General features: G+C 40.1%; 1 long non-coding RNA gene across 1 annotated transcript in view; it reads right to left on the bottom strand.

The window, feature by feature from the left end:
- Nucleotides 1-235: 235 nt before the first annotated feature.
- Nucleotides 236-15,018, bottom strand: part of LOC114003641 — a 45,932-nt gene continuing 31,149 nt past the window's right edge. The window contains exons 3-4 of the long non-coding RNA XR_003546324.2: nucleotides 2,970-3,177; nucleotides 236-281 (exon numbers count right to left, since the gene is read on the bottom strand). This is a non-coding gene — a long non-coding RNA (uncharacterized LOC114003641). The remainder of the gene's footprint in view (nucleotides 282-2,969; nucleotides 3,178-15,018) is intronic.

Below are 15,018 nucleotides of genomic sequence, written 5' to 3'. Positions count from 1 at the left end.
CCCCGGTTCCTCCCACATTCCTCCCTCTTTTGCCCGTGTCCCTATCCTGGTTTGCCCCCCTGCTTGTCTGTCTCATGCTCCGCCCTATGTTCTGGCCCTTTCCCCCCCAAGCTGATAAAAGATGTCATACACGTGTGAATAAAGCATTCTACCTGCATCTCACCCTCGTGTCTCATCCCCTCTTTGGACCGTGGCAGGGCTCCTTGATGAATTTTGTAGACCCCCTGATCTCTAGGGATGGAAGGTCACTCAGCCAAACAAAGGATCTTGAGCTCGATTTTCTAAATATTAGTGAAAAATATCAGTTACCTCTATTTTTACTTTTTATAAACAGGCAGAGTTAATTGTGCTTTACCTATTCCTATGAGAATAATAATTCACAGCTGCCTTCGGTGAACCTATTTAACCTCATCAGCTTGACAGTGGGCTATATGGACTGGACCTCTTGTGAAAATCGTCTTTAGTATCTTCTGTGCTCTTGTTTCAGAGGCCCAGGAAATCAGTTTGAACCATAGATTAGTTTGCAGAAATAGCAGTTAGGAAAAGCAAACAGCGTGGAAAATAACCATATTTGGTACTAGAGCTATAGAAAGACAGTAAACATGAAACTTACAGATATTGGTTTCACGTGGTCTCTTTTCAGAGCAAAACTGTGTGATAAAAAGTGTTTTTTAGAAAGGGAGCATTTTTTTGATTTATATTATTTGTTTTTACTCCTGACCATTATTTCTATGTTGGTTCATGATAAAGTGTATCATATCAAATAATAATATGGTATCATAGCAACATAAAGGAAACCAGTCTCACAGATTCTGGAGATGGTGATATCATTGCATTTAGCTAATGCAAAACAATTGTTGAGCTGACATCTTCAAATAGCTTTATTTTCCAGTTAAAAAAGTGGTGTTACTATCTGATATGACATTGTGCCTCTATGCTGCTTCAGGCTTCTTTTAAAGAGTCTCTAAAAGTCAATTCTTTTCTGTAATAACTGTACTGCTAAACAACTTTGTCATGGCCTTGGCTCTTGAACTAGCTGTGCTGGAAAATATTTTTCTTTCATTTTAATGTCAACCACCAAGCCAAAGCTGTGATTGTAATAACACTGAAAAAAACTGTGTACCAGCTAGCATTCCTGGTGTGCAATCTCTTTTTTTATGGAGTGGATGGGAGAACAGCTTTTTAAAAAACAGCTCACTAAGTTGTGTAACATTAACCAGGGTCATAATAACAGGAACTGAAACAATATTCTTGATATATCCAAATGTTTCAAACCTCATCTTCCCAACTTGAAATACTCTAGTGTTAGAGCTGGGTAGGAAAAAAAAATCTTAGATATTAATATACTTCTTTCAAGAAGATGCAAAAATTAGCAGAAGTTCAGGCTGTGTAATTAAGTTTTCCTGCAGAATACCTGCCAGCATGTTCATATTCCTAATTTTTAGCAAACTGACAGCTATGGAAATAAAATTCTGCATTGTTTTCAGAAAGAAGCCCTTCCTCCCGAACACATTCCTCAGAAAATTACAGCAAGATAGGGAGGGTACAAAATTCGTGCCCTGGAAGTGGGACACACTTTTTAAAAGGCATCTACGAGAACTCCAGAACTTTTGCAAGCATTTTTTCCACTGTCATTTTATATTTTCTCCATAAATCTGTGTTTTTACATTACATCAAAAGCTGCTTTTGTCTCGGATGCTGTACGTCGCAGCTCCATCTAGCGGGGGAAGAGCAAAATAGGGAGAAGAAAATGGATGGTTTGAGTTTGCGTGAAACTGATGCCATACACAGCCGTAACAGAAGGGAATGATGCCTGCCTTTAGCAACTCCGTCTCTAATTGCAGTAGCTCATCATTAAAATTTTTGCATTACTAAATAGAAAAATAGGACCTGTTCTATATTTTCCAAGTAATTGTGTGAGTCCAGAAGAGGGCCACCAGATTGATTAGACGGATGGACTTCTCCTGTGGGGAAAGGCTGAGAGAACTGGGTTTTTTCAGCCTAGAAAAGAAAAGGCTTTGGGGTGACCTAATTGCACCTTTCAGCATCTGAAGGAAGCCCGTAAGAAAGATGGAGAGGGTCTATTTACAAGAGCATGTACGGACAAGGCAAGGGGGAATAGCTTCAAGCTCACAGACAGTAAGTTTAGATTAGACATTAGGAAAACATTGTCTGCTATGAGGGTGGTGAGGCACTGGAACAGGTTACCCAGAGAAGTTGTAGATGTCTCACCCCTGGAAGTGTTTAAAGCCAGGTTGGATGGAGCTCTGAGCAACCTAGTCTACTGAAAGGTGTCTCTGTCCGCAGCAGGAGGGTAGGAACTAGATGATCTTTAAGGTCCCTTCAAAACCAAAACATGCTATGATTATACTTTATGAAACAGAATTCTTTATTTTGTGTTTGATTATCAGAAATTATTGAATAGCCCATATTGAACGCTGGCTGCATAAAATGGGCTAAAATATAAAAAGAAATATAAGAGAAAGTGCTTTACTAATTTGATATTCTACAGTGAAAATTGCATTAACACTGTCCACAACTAGTTATTTGGAGCCAACTAAGCTTCTACTCTCTAGATGAGAAAATATATTGCAACATGTGAACAGGTGAAACTTGAAAGGTAAATTCAAATACTCAGAAAAACAGTTATATGGAGATCAGGCAAAACAAGTACAGAGGTCAGTCAATCTGCAGCTGCAGGGAACAGGGTCCTAGACAAGAGCAAGAAGAGCCTTTGAAGTGCTCCTTGACCTGATGTGTATTATAATACTTCTTGTGCTCTGTTTTGTGCCTGAGACATATGCGCCCTGGAAAATTTTCCTCACAGGTGGATTTGCATTCTCCCTTGTGTTTGGACTGACTCAGAGAGGAAAGAACAGCAGTCCTGGCCTGGTTTAACAGGCAACATTGGCTCAAACTGGATGGCCTGTAATCTTCCAAATATACACAAAAAGGTCTTGTGAACTCACCTGCTTCTTTCCCAGCTACGTCTTCACTTTAGCATGCTGCTGTGAAACATCACTTGACACCATGTTCAGTGCTCAAAGAAGACCTGAGGGGCCAGTGTAGAAGGGGCCCTTCTCACTGCCTGCAGCAGTGAGGCCTTTCCAGGGCCAGGGGCTGGCAAGGTGGGAGTTGGAGCGTCTCCAGTTGGCGTTGCCCCCACACTCCAGCCAACTAAAGCAAAACCAAAACAGGGACACTCAGAAATTACACAAACGAGAGGTTTCTTTGCTCTGAGAAGCCCACTGATCTCCCACCAGGAATTCTAAGGCAGCCAGGTGTCATGGTACAGCTTGGCAGGGCTGGACACAACCTACGATTCCTCACAGAGCTCCTGGTCACTGCTATCATTATCTGCTGGCTGTCTACTCAGGCAGAGAGGTTTCACCTGCAGGATGTGAGCCAGGCAGGTGGACCTCTGGGAGTGTTCTTACCCATCACTTTTACTTTTGGGAAGAAAGAACTTTGGAGCAGCTTCAGGACTTTATAATGCGTTATCACAGAAAGAGTAAATTCTGAGATTAGAAACTGGCCATACACATGAAAAAGTAAATTAGGAGGACGTGAGCTCCATAGATTTGTATCTATGGCTGTGGGAGTGCTGGTGTCGGCTTCTTTGAAAAAAGAACGGAACCCAAGATAAAGCACAGTTTTTCCCCTTTCATAGGGACGGTTAATTACATATTACTGAATATACTGGATACCTGAATGTGTAATTCCTATAGCTAATTCAGTTTTCATGGGACTAGGTTGCAAAAGGAGGTACAGTGTTTTCCCTGATTATATTGCAAACCCAGGCTCCTATGGAATATTCTCTGTATTTTTCAGACAAACCATTTCCTAGTGATATGATATACTTCTGTATATACACCTGGATCCACGTCAGAAAACTAACTCCTCTGACTTCAGTGGAGACAGTACTGCACTGTGGTGATATTGAAAGTAACACTTTTGTATTTCAGTAACGCTGAGGTAACTTTCACATTTCCAAGAAAAAGAAATAAATACACTAACATGGAAGCTTAATAACAATTTCACCCTTTCTCATCTCCAATACTTTCCTAAATGTGTACTGATTCTCTGCAAATTTCCATTCTGTGTTTACTCCCCTCCTCTCAATGAATATTCTCTCTAAATGAGAGGTTGGTAGACTATTCAGAACCAGTTTCTCTGCTTAAGCAAAATTATTGCTTCAAATTTTGAACATAAAGATTCTGACAGAATAAGAACTTTTAAAAGTAGGCATCATAAAAAGACATATACACGGGAAGACAAGGTTTAGCAAATCCAAACACTGAAAGGAAACATATCAGATATGTTACTTGTGTAAGGACTCAATTAAAACCCAGGTATTCTTAAGCTTTATGCCTCCTGCTATCAGCTTAAGTGGAACAGCAAAATTACTTTGGTAACTTTTTCTTGATCCAGATGACGTAAAGAACGTTTGAGCAAGCATTTAAAAAAACCCCAAACAAACAAAACCCACTTTTTTTTTCTCTCTGTGTAAAGAGACAGGTATGTGACTTCTTGGTAAGGTTTGGAGACTTGGCAGGGAACCAGCTTTAAACCATATCACCTTATCTTTAGAATTTAAATTATTTCTGTATTTAATATTGATAAATCTAATTTGCAGCATTTCTGCTCCTTCTTTAACCTAGAGAAAGGATTAACATTAATGAGATTTCTTTTATTGGTGTGCAAGAAATTCCGTAAGTCAAATTCATTCAACCTGTATTTGCATAGAATATTTACCTTTTCCATAATATCTTTAATTTTGTCAATACTGAAAGTAGATCATGACTTTGTTTTCAATGTTGCTAAAAAAAATTGTCAAACTGTTCTGACATTCAGCAGAGTACTATTCTTGTCCCTGCCTCCCAAGAAAATAACTAAAAGCCTTCAACCAAGCACAATGTTGTTCTGTTCTGGCAAGCAAATTCTTGGCATCTTGTAATTTTTGAAACTGTAGCATTACCTGCTTTATTTCTCTGGTGATAATGGTATACAGAGAGGATAGCAACTACATTTCTTGTGATTTAAAGCAAGTGCTCCTGGACAAAATTAAGGGGTTTTATTAGTCACATTTTTTAGCTCATATTGAAATATTTTTTAAAATGGTTTTGTTTAAAAAGATCTAGATCATTTCTTCAATTATTAGGTAAATGGTTTGCTATGTTCCATCTCTGCTTGCTGTCACTGTGGGTAGCTTAGCAAATGGTGATTCAGTCCTTGGTCCAAAGCTCATTGTACTGAGTCTGCTCCAGATGTCATAAATACATCTTGTTGGGATGTTTTATTTCTCTCACTTCCCTGCAGGCAGCCCAGACTGGAATGGATTTATGTATTTTTATTTTGGGACTGTTTTTGCTGGAAGGCCTACTAAAAAAAACCAGGCTTTGCATTTTGAGCGAGCTAAAGTTGCACACCATGTACATCTTAATTTAGCTAGTGAGTTGATTTATGCTCAGAAGTATCTGAAGTGGACTGCCTTCAATACCCTTCAGACTCTGAGATATTTTTTCTCCTTTTCTTGTCCAGCTCCAAATGAGAACAGCTTGGATAAGTATCAGCCTCAGATTTTTGCTATTAAATTTTTATTATCTTTTTGTATGAAGAGTTCTACTGAGGCTGCATGGAGAGTATTCTGAGAGCCAAAGGTGCCAATTCTGTACAACATAATTATCTCTGTAAGTGTCAGTGTATCCACTGGAAAAAAATCCCTTGTTTTATTTACCGTAAGGATTCTTTTAATAGAATACTCTCATTAGAATATTCCTATCACATCTCTTAAGAGGTGTCTACATCCTCCAGCTGAGTAGAGTCTACAGAGATCCCTCTGAATGGACTGACATACTCAGATATATCAATCAAACAAAGCAGCATCAAGTAGAGTCCTCACTGGGTTTCAGAAAATAATACAGTTTCATTACAGAATCACAGAAACACAGAATTACAGAATGCTTAGGGTTGGTTGGTAACCTGAGACCATCTAGTCCAACCCCCGTGCTAAAACAGGTTCACCCAGAGCAGATCGCACAGAATTGCATCCAGGTGGGTTTAAAATATCTCCAGAGAAGGAGACTCCAAAACCTCTCCAAGTAATCTGTTCCAGTGCTCTGTTACCCTCACAGTAAAGTTTCATCTCATATTCAGATGGAACTTCCTGGGTTCCAGTTTGTGCCTCATCCTCTTGACACCTGCCCTTAAGATGTTTGTATGCATTGATAAGATACCCCCCCAGCTTCCTCTTCTCCAGGCTGAACAGGCCCAGGTCATAGAATCATAGAATCATCTGGGTTGGAAGTGACCTCTGAGATCATCAAGTCCAACCCCTGATCCAACACCGCCATGGTTACGAGACCATGGCACTAAGTGCCACATCCAGTCTTATCTTAAAAACCTCCAGGGATGGAGAATCCACCACTTCCCTGGGCAGCCCATTCCAATGGCTGATTACCCTTTCTGCAAAGAATTCTTCCTAATATCTAACCTAAACCTCCCCTAGCACAGCTTAAGACCATGTCCTCTTGTCCTACTGCTGGTTGTCTGGGAGAGGAGACCAACCCCCACCTGGCTACAACCTCATTTCAGGGAGTTGTAGAGAGTGAAGGTTCCTCAGCCTTTCCTCATAAGAGGTGCTCCAGTCCCTTAATCATCTTTGCTGTCCTCTGCTGGACCTGCTCCAGGAGCTCAATGTCTCTCTTGCACTGAGAAGCCCAGAACTTGACACAGCACCCCAGATTCAGCCTCACTTGGACTGAGAAGAAGGGCAGGATCACCTCCCTCAGCTTGTTGGCAATGCTCTTCCTAATGCACCCCCAGGGTACCCTTGGCCTTCTTGGCCAAAAGGGCACACTGCTGGCTCATGGTTAACTTGTTATTTTAAGCAATACAGTTAATTACCATTAACTGTAATTAACCATACTGCTGTGTCTACAGTAATCAGTCACAGAGTAGAACTGGCTTTACAAACCTGTGCATTGTGCTGTGTGGCACCAGGACCATTGTACGGGCTGGCGTTAGCTCTGCACCAGCGCTGTTTGGGCAGTGCCCTTCTGTGCTCCTGCGCCTGTGAGGGACCTGCCCTGGCAGGGAGGGTTTGCTCTTGGGCACTTGATGGCTCATGAAACCAGCTGCAAAAGTCAAGGGCCAACCCTGCTCTGGGAATTCATTGCTCATTTTGTGGCTTGGGTGGGTGGGGCAGAGATATTTGCTCTGCTCTGTGGAAGCTCTGCTTTGTGAGCACACTTATCAGTATAAGCTGAATTCAGTGTAAGCTGCTCTTAAAAATGAGGAAATTCAGGAATGTCTCTTTCTCAGGAGAGCTTTGTTAATACAATGTTTCAGCAGGCTAAATATGATTTAGTCACAAGCTGAGTCAAACCCCTCAGTTTTCATTTTCCAGTGAGATTTTTGTCTCACTTTTTATAAAGACATACCCATTAGGACCTTATTTTGTCCCTTGCTACCCACTGGTGGTACCAAAGGAGGATAGTACTTAAATACATGATCTTCCAGTTTTCTAACATGCTTTAGGAAAGTCACCAGAAAACACCTAAATCATCCTCAAACATTGCTAAAGCCAGTTAAATTAGGTAGGGACATGTACATATGCAAGACACTGCATCAGATACTATTCACATGAAAGCTAGCATTTGTTTCAGTTCTCATTAAAAACGTTAGAAAGTGAAAGTAAATACCACTATAGAGAAGAAATTAAAACAAATTCTGATTCTTTAGAACAAGGTGATCAGCTCAGATATATGTGTATGTGATGTTCTTAGAGTGTAGAGGACTTTAAAAGATAAATCAAATAATTTTATTTCTTATTCCTAGTGTCCTGTTTTTGTGGGATAGAGATAATTTTCTTCCTAGTAGCTGTTACAGTGCTGTGTTTTGGATTCAGCATGAGAATAATGTTGATAACACACTGATGTTTTAGCTGTTGCTAAATATCACAATGACACTTGACATTCAAACACAGCTTCTATTACTTATTTTTTTTTTACGCTGTGACAGCATACAAGCAGCACAGTCTGGTACATATATTAGGCATATGTGGAGGAGAGTCCATTTTTTTAAGAGAAATGTAGTAACTTCTCCCTCTCTCACAGGAAAGCAACCTTGAACATCTGCAAATAGTCCTTTGAACCACAGCAAGTGCAGGAAAGAGATTGTTGTTAGAGGTAACATTTTTTGATGTGTAGACATGGGTGGAAGTATGGAACAAACTTGAGATTGTCAACTAATAAGTCATGATCATGAGCTCATAATTTATTTATAACATCCTCCACATTGGTTTTATTACTGTCCTGTGCAACTTTCTAAACAAACACTATCAGCCTGTCTTTTGTTCCATCTGTGCTCAAGTATAATACTGTCAATGTCTTGTATGGGTAAATTAGAAGGCTTTTTAAACTATTGAAAAAATAAAATTAAATGCTAATCTTATAAAGTTGGGTATTTTTTTCTAAGTTTCTCTTTAGAATTAATTCTTTATATGCCTGTTTAACATATCAGGGCAACTGAGACTACTGCTTTTGTATGGCATAATTAGGCTTTGGTGCCAACTTGTTTTGTGCTGACAACATTGTGCCAGGTCCTATAAACAAACTGTTTTATAATAAATATAAAGATAATAAATTAAACGATAAGTTAGGTAGCTTGGTTCCTGAATGCATCAGAGCAATATCTGTTACTTGATGTGCCACAGTTTATAATGTGTTATATGTTGAAACAGTCAAAAAAGCTAGAAGGCATTACGCACTCACTTTGAGGAGGAGAAAGACTTCAGCTGCTCTTAGGATAGCACTTGTGACCCATAAGATAAACTCTGAGGGAGATGTCATGCGTGTGGCTCTGAGAGCGGATGGCCCAGAAGAACTGAGTTTGTATCTTGTGACTCCAGGACACAACACAGCACAGACTGGCTGCATTCATCATCCTGTCATCCACAATCTGTTTCAGCCTCAGTCTTGTCAAGAGGGGAATAAGACCAAGTTTCGTGGTGCATAGGTGCCCATCACAAACATATGTTTCTATGCAGGTTTCTGCTTTATTCCATAATGCACATGCACCATGTGTTTGTGCCTAAATGGTCTTAGGGACTGATGAAGTCTTAAGGCTAGAAGACTTAGAGTTTATTAGCAATGACCTTCAAATACAGGTAAGCCTAAAATGAGTGTCTTGCAGCCAGTTCCTCCATTTCAGCAACTTCCAGCATATGTGCCTTCCTCAAAATGACTTTTGGGTCAGAAATTGTGATTTTAAATCTTCCTTTTCCTAAGTTTTTAAATTCAAGTGTCATGTGTTTACAACTTTTTCCCAGCCCAAAAACTGGTTTGGCTAACCTAGTGAAGGAATAACACAACACCGGGGGTTTAAGTCATGGCAGTTTTCCACTGATGTAACTTGGGCTAGAATTTCATCCTGGGGTATAAAATGATTAGCAACATATCACACAGCAGCATAAAGCTGTTACAAAACCCAGACTGTTTGACTTGTGATCTATCCACTTGTGTGACCGTGCTCCCACATTTTGACTCTCTGTACCGGAAAAGCCTCCAGACTGAAGCAGTAGTGTAGAACAGGAAGATTTTACAACAGCTCAATAAATACATCATTAACAAACATAGCTGTCTGTCTTAGTCAAGAGGGAGCTTGAGCCTTTATTTTTAGTCCATACAGCAAAGTTTGGAGAATCCTGGATTAGACAGCCATCTCTGTAAGAATGAGAGGGTGAAAGGAAATGGGTCAAATGTGCCAATGTGGAGTTTGTGAGGAGTGTGGGATTTCAGAGACAGATCTGAAAATGATAGAAGGTTCCCAGTGTCCAGCTCCCAGGTTATGGCAGCCACAGAGAAAGCATGAGGAAAGCAACAGAGATAGGATTAGAAAGACCAGGAAGGAGCATCCAGGCAGACTGAATCAGTGGGGCTTGGGCACACAGTAGTTGATTGATATGGGTTCTGAAATGCAATCAGGAGCATGGCAGCACAACACCTTGAAAGCAAGGCTGGGAAGCTGAAATGAAGACGAACACCTGTAGTTGGGCCAGGTTGAGGTCTTGGTGCTTTATTCTGTGCTGAAGTCAAGACAAACAAGAACCCTTTTGTGAAGGAACAAGATTCAGGATGGGAGAGGTTCCAGGTGTGGAGAAAAACATACAGCAATTGGCAGGACTTTATGATACGGACTTTACAGTTATTATGTATATACACATTGTATGTTTCCCCAGGATTTGTATCTCCCGGGCACGCCCAGGCATGCCCGCTTCCCTGCTTCCCTCTCTGATTGGCCGGAGAAGCTGCAGAGAGGAGACAGCCACCATTCGCCCTTTTCTTCCCCGGCTCCTCCCATGTTCCTCCTCCTTTTGCCGGTGTCCCTATCCCTATTTGTTTCCCCGTTTGTCTGTCTTATGCTCCACCCTATGTTCTAGCCCTTTCCCCGCCTGAACTGATAAAAAATCCCGTGCACGCCTCAATAAAGTATCCCATCTGCACCCCTACCTTGTCTTCAGACCCATCCGTGCTGTGTCACGGCCCCATCCCCCCTCGGACCATGGCACCCTTTCATGGTTTTCAGGACTGTGATATACATCCTTACTTTGTTGCTTCATTATGCAGCTGTATAAAGATAATTGAGAGAACTAAACTAGATTTTTCATCAACAAGCAATAAAATGTGATAAATATGTTACGTGGAATGGCAAATGTTAGAATTAATAAGCTGAAATGTTGACGAATTACTGTTTATATATTTGACTTGTAATAATTGCTTCATTTATCATCTGAATCTGAAAAACTTAAATAGTAGGCATTTATAATTAATTTTCTCCCCTTGCAAACTGCAATTCATTCCACACTCAAAGGAGTCCGCGTTAATTTCTTTTCTATCAGCCACAGGCCATAAGTTAATGCATAAAAAAAAAATCAGAACATTTAGAATAACAGTCTAATTAAATTATATCCTCTACTGTTGGAGAAAAACAGATGATTCTTCAGGAGATGATCAGTCACTGCAGTAAACACCATTTAGTTCTTCTTACAAATCTCTGTCTACCCACTGGCAATCTTAGAATGACAAGATGAAGAATTCACTTTGCTGAACAGATGAAGGATATTGACTTCAGTCTCATTAGGAACTTCAAATGAGAATGACAATGGGAGTTCATTAAATAATAATATTTTTCCATATACTGAGTTTTCTTCATCATGCGGAAGAATATGCTTTACACAGCAACTGACAAAGCCCACATTTCTGATTAATGCTTCCCCATTGATCAGCTAGATAATGCCCTTTCCTTAGGGTCTTTTCTGTTTGAGCAGCAAGGGCTGCTACTGCCTAACTGAAACCAATAAGGTAGATGGTGTCCACTTCAGCTCAAAACTCTGGAAGTGCCCTTCTCCAGGCTGAATCCATCTGAGTCTCTGGGAAGATCTGGGGACTTCTGTGAGGACCACATCAGTTAAAGTACTCTTAACAAACAGAAGCTGCTGTCCTATGGAGCAGAGTGGAAAAGTTATCATTAAAGACCTGTTGACTTTTACTCATACAACTTTTCTAGTCGAAGAATGTTCAAATAGGTATAAGAGATCCACTCAGTGTATACAGCAGGGAACAACTGTCAGAGAAAGGCTGGACTAGCTCCTTTTACACAGCCAAATGATCTCAGGTCTCCCACAAACCACAGAATCACACAGAATCATAGAATATGTCGAGTTGGAAGGGACCCACAAGGATCATCAAGTCCAACTCCTGGCCCTCCACAGGACCATCCCCAAGAGTCACACCATGCGCCTGAGAGTACTATCCAAACACTTCTTGGATTCTGTCAGGCTTGGTACTGTGGCCACTTTCCTAGGGAGTCTGTTCCAGTGCCCAACCACCCTCTGGGTGAAGAACCTTTTTCTAATATCCAACCTAAACCTCCCCTGAGATGACTTCAGGCCATCCCCTCAGGTTCTGTCATTGGTCACCTCAGAGAAGAAATCAGTGCCTGCCTCTCCTCTTCCTCTCATGAGAATAGGTACTCACTTGACTATGCATAGTCACTTGGGCTGTGTGTGTGGTGAAAATCACCCACGTAGCTACTTCAAATGCTATTTTATTATAGAGTTGTTACAGCTGAAAAATAATTAGGTTGGGGGTTTTTTTCAGGTGGTAGACACTATCACATCATAAATATCATTAAGTTTGGGCAAGAGATCGAGTACTTCATGCTAAAAAATTGCCCTCAGTATAATCTATTTACTTTTAATGATTTTTTTTCACCTAAGTAATAGCAAGAATCTTGAAATACTAAGGATATTTCACAAACTGAATATAATGAATGCTTACTTGTGTACAGCCACTACCAATTAGTTCTCAGTTCTGTGTTAAGAATGGCTTTTCAAGTATTTTTAATTTCAAGATCTTAAGGGCAAAAGAACATGTGACTTCTCTTATGGCTCCCTACCCTAATTAGTCACTTAATTTCACATACAGAGAACTAAGTAGAACTGACAGGCTTTGGCTTCTCTTGCATTCTTGCAATTCTCTTTTTCGCAAGATACCATTAAGGTCAGGAGTTTTAGAAAAGGGTAGAAATTCGTCTCTTTCAAGATGCATTCCATCACCTTTCTCACGGAAACTTAGGAAGGTCATTCATTTGCACAGATTTTTCCGTAGTCCTCCTGTGGTACTTAAACTTTCAAGACAGTGGTCCAATTCTTGCTGTCTCCAGGAGAAGGCATAGTTGCAAGCTGCAACTCTCCAGCAAGCTGCACTGGAGTTGTGTGCAATCCATAAAGTCCTGGCCCCCACTCCCACAACTGTTTGGGCCTTTTGCACTGAAAAGTCATGGGAAACAATCTGCAGAAGCCTCTCAGAGGACTTCACTCCTCCCTCTTCCCAGCAGAGTTCCTTTGCCAATGGGCAGTTGGATCAGATTCCTTTGGTGCTCCCTTGTCCTGCCTGGTGGTGCAGTGGAGGGTTGAGGGGAATTCTCCCCTTCTTTGTAGCCCTGAGGATGCTCATCTGGGACACAAGTAGTGAGTACTTGAGCTCATTTTGGCTCACCACAAATCAAGTTAAGACACTTTATTTAAAGGTGATTGGCAGCAACTCCTCTTGCAAATCTACAGGAAAAAGAGTAAACCAACTGTCTGTACTGAAAGGGATATGTTCAACATCTAAACCCCCGAGATAATTTTAGACATGAAATCCAATTTTACTTAGCAGCCCTTGACCTAGCTCTAGGGTTAAATGAGAGACAGAAGGCTAGCAATTCTTTGTAGTCAGCAGAGATGACCTCTTCCCCCTCTGCCCCACTCCCTCGGCAGACCAATCATTGTCTTCAGCTGCAACTTTGGCCCCTGGCAAGAAGAGAAATGTGATGCTCCACACTGGAACATCTTTGTCCCTTTACCAATCATATCAGGAATCACCAAAAGTTGTGTTAAAGAATAGACATAACCTGGACTCACTAAGCCTGAAGACACTGTATACAGTAGAAGGGAAAGTCAATTCAAATCCCTTTCTCATCACAAAATGACTGGTTCCATGTGAATAGATGTCCTGATCACGGACATCCTTATTGCAGGTGGAATATTGGGTTTTTTTCGCTCAGCTTCTTCAGAGAAACAACAACAAAAAAATTGAGATAACTGACACAATGGACAAGCAGTTCTCTAGTGGTATACAGAAAATGAAACTATCAAGTTTAGACTTCATAACCTCTATTTAGACTTCATAATTCAGAAACATCAGCAAGAATAATTTTTAACAAATTGTAACTGTTATAATTACATTGTAATTACACTAATTGTATTGTAGTTAATGTGCTTGTAATATAGTGTGCTTTTATTTTCTTTCCTTAAACCCGAACAATCAGGCGAATGAATTACAAAAAATTGTTTGAGCTGTAAGATAGCTACCCTGTGCTGGCACAAATCTAGCCATGTTCATCATCTCATCTCACTTGCAGCTTGTCCTGTTCACTGCAGAAAGTGATCTTTGGACTTCTCCAATAACCAGCATGAAAAATGCTGCAGACAGTAGTTTTGGAAATAGAGCAGCATTTTAAATCATTGGAAGCTAGGGGATGATCCCCTCTCCCCTCCCCTCCCCTCTTTTTTTCCCCACACTATCACTGTTCTGTTCAAGCTCAGTTTTCCTTTTACATGATTTAATACTGTATATCTCTTCAAATTATCTTCTTTTGCCTTAACTTTTAAATTCATTGTAATGTTGTTTGTTTCTCTTTTTTTCTAACTTAAAAAAACGAGGCAATTAATAGCAGAATAAAAGAAAGAATTAATTTGTCAGCTCCTAGCAGTTGCCAGGCAACAGACAATAATATTACCATTCAGTTGATGGTTGGCTTAATTACTGCCTAAATAAGTATTTTTTAGGTTTGAATTGTCTCCTTTAACATAGTCCCAAAGTGAAATCCATTAGGCTATAGATTTCAGGTCCCCACACAGAAAGGACAGCAAGCAGTAGGATTGCTAATTTCCCCACATAATACAATGTCTTGTTTATTATCTAATAAAATAACTCGTGCCATAGGATCTTATATAGGATTTAGACTGTCATTCCAAGAATTGCTTTCCAAAGGTACTTGGACACCTGAGCTGACAGGCCTGTGTCCATTAAAATGAATGTCTGGTGCAGAACAGTGCTTAAGTTATTTTACTCTTGAAGATAATATTTGATGATATAATAAGAGCAAGTTGAAGATGTAGAAGTATAAAGTGAGGAAAGTGAGTCTGTGCTGTTAAATCTGACTTTTATCTACCTATAGCAATTCGATAAATACCATTGACAGACTGACTGACAAACAATACAATAAACCCACTCCAATCTTGAAATTTTTAAATGTGATATTTTTGATTACGCATTTTGCTAGTGTTATTGAGACATTTGAGTTAGGAAAACTGATTTTGTCTGAGTGTATCAATTAGTACATAGATTTTAATACATAATAAGGCCTGTAGCCAGGCAAAAAATATTATAATAAAATTTGTCCCATGGC

This window comes from Pipra filicauda, unplaced genomic scaffold, assembly GCF_003945595.2.
Source record: "Pipra filicauda isolate LSUMZ 115617 unplaced genomic scaffold, ASM394559v2 scaffold627_size207744_pilon, whole genome shotgun sequence".
NCBI classification, from domain to species: Eukaryota; Metazoa; Chordata; class Aves; order Passeriformes; family Pipridae; genus Pipra; species Pipra filicauda.
Note: the sequence above shows the minus strand (reverse complement) of the source record. Positions and strands in the feature narration are given on the sequence as shown.